Genomic DNA, 2,737 nt, shown 5'->3' on the forward strand with positions numbered 1-2,737 from the left:
GCCAAGTGGTGAACCCATACGATATTATTGCTAATATTTTAATTATATATAAAAAAAAATGCTAATATTTTAGTATTGAATAATGTATATTTTATCTTTACAATATTTTAATTATAGATAATGTATATCTCTACATTCCCAAATATTAGTAGTAAATTGAGTAAGTGGAGAGAGAATTGGATTATTGAGCACAAGTTTTGTTTATGGTTATCTTGCTAAATTTAGATGGATGTGTAGAAGTGTGGAGGAAGCTTTCAGGGTCTCATTGTGTAGACCTTCGCATTCCACAGTAAAGGATTTTATAGATATTTTCTTGGAACACACGAGTAGAGAGTTGCGAAGCTAACATTGAATCCTTAACAATCACTTTATTATTAATATACAATATCAATTTTCATTTATCAAATTTAATGTTACATATTATACCTATTATTTGTAAAATACAGTATAAGTGTTTATAACATATTTTATTACATAATTATTATAATGATAACAACTAACATATAAATTATTGGAAACATATATTACTATAGCATGTAAGAAAGGACAAATGTGTTATATGCAAAAAGTCTCTCAAATGGTAATGTTTACGAACATGTGAAAACATGGAAACACACTTAGCATTGAATAACTAATTAATACTTAGTAGTCATACTAATATTTGTTCATCAAGTCAATACACACTTATTTTATTATAAATGATGTGTGAATTTAAAAATACATAGTTCTTTTGAAAGAGTGGTCTCGACTACAGATGTTGTTTGGTATGGTGTTGGTGATCTATAGTTTGTATCTACATGTCATCAATGAGACACGTCGGTCATAAATAGAAGATAAGTGGAGGAAGTATAATTTACGTATTAGATATTAGGCTGCAGGTGAAATTATGGTAATGTGCATTTTTGACACTAGATTCAATCTATTTCGAAGGTTATTTCTTGACTAAATAGTTTGATACTTATTTCTATTATGTTGTGCCTATATGAAAATGAAACATGGAAATGGAGAGTATTATTCAATTATAGTTTTATGGTGATTTCTGAGAAAAATGGATTTTGGTAATGTAATGATCTTGAAATTGTTCCAAATGCTTAATGTTTTCTTAGACTGTTGCAAAGTTTACAAATGAAAATTTTGTTGTGTAGGAAAACTTATAATAGTTTTGAAATGCTATTTTTGAGCTGAACACAAAATGGCAGAAACCATACGAAATTATAAACTATTACTTAATTTACTTAATTCAATGAACAAAGTTCATTTAATATTTAGATAATGAGAAAAATGAAACAAGGTATCCAGGTCATTAATTAGCATGTAGAATCTAAAATTACTTCAGCAAGGTAAACGTTGACCAATTGAAAGGCATGTCTACATAGTAAATGTGTTGAATACACATTGGTTCAGTGAATAATTATAGAAAATAGTTTTCTTTATTGGAAAAAGAGCTTTAATTAATGAAAATAGAATGCGATCCACGATATTAATAAAATGGTATCTGGATATCAGTTTATAAAACATGTAAGACACATCAATCATGAAATGCAATAGTATCAATTGGACTATGCCAATTTTGAATTTAAGTAAAATTTTTATGATTTAAAGTAACGGATTTCCCAAGAAACTTTTATGTTCAAAGAAGGGGCAAATTAGTACTAGTCATATTGACGAGAACCATTGGTTAATGGGTACCATTAAAATTAACAGTAGTTAAATGTCGTTTCATAACTAAGATGTCAATTTGTGATTTCGGTAATTTATCAACCGCATCAATTCTTGCATCATTGAGCAGAGCACTAACGTAACAATGTCACGTCACATATATTTTAAACACGAATTATTTAATATTTCATAATAAGAGTAGCTTTTATAGTTGAACGATTATGATAATTGTTAAAAAAATGATACTAGCTCCCTCTGTAATGTAGTCATTGTTAGGGCACCCTCATCTATGCAAAGGACCGTAGTTCTCCATCACATGACCCTAGTTCTCCATCACATACTTCGTTCTCCACATAAAGAAACATAATAATATTAATTCGACATATGTTCACCCCCCTTGGGGGGCCTATCAAAACAACTTGCAACAACTTGCACCCGCATCAAGCAAAGACCTAATGTAATAGTGTCCTACAACTGCATCAATTCTTGCATCATTGCACAAAGCACTAAGATAAGATTGAGTGTGAGAGCACTTACCAAGGAAATGGTCACTCCAAAAAAAACTATTTTAATTTTAAAATGAATTGTAAGGTACTCGAAAAAATCCAAAATAAAATCTCCCCAGCTAAAGGAATTATCTCCCACAAGATCTTCCGAGGTGAATAGGAAATTAGAAATAACATTTACTCATTATTTTTGAATTTATGTAACAATAGAAATATTAAGCATTTTCTTGAAACATTGGTTAAAATTGCAAAAGCACTATCAGATAATGTAGAGTCAATGCAACTCAACCACCCGTAGCCAAATGCTATAGTCCCTCACAAGGAAAAGACTAATAACAAGGAGGAAAAATGGATAGAAAATCATAAAAGATTTAGTCATAAAAATGTAATTGGTCATACAAAAAAAAAATACAAATTATTTTTGTGAAGAAAAATGAAAAGTACTCTATTTTTTATTTGAAATTTAGCTAGTAATTTTTTTAAGAAAATAAGACTTTCAAATAATAGTTACAACAACTACATAACTTTTTTTTTTTAACAGTAACGGATATCTTTTATTAGAAAAATCTGGT

Source organism: Pinus tabuliformis, chromosome 7 (genome assembly GCF_031772625.1).
Source record: "Pinus tabuliformis cultivar Carrire ecotype Pingquan chromosome 7, CPIR1, whole genome shotgun sequence".
In the NCBI taxonomy this organism is placed as follows: Eukaryota; Viridiplantae; Streptophyta; class Pinopsida; order Pinales; family Pinaceae; genus Pinus; species Pinus tabuliformis.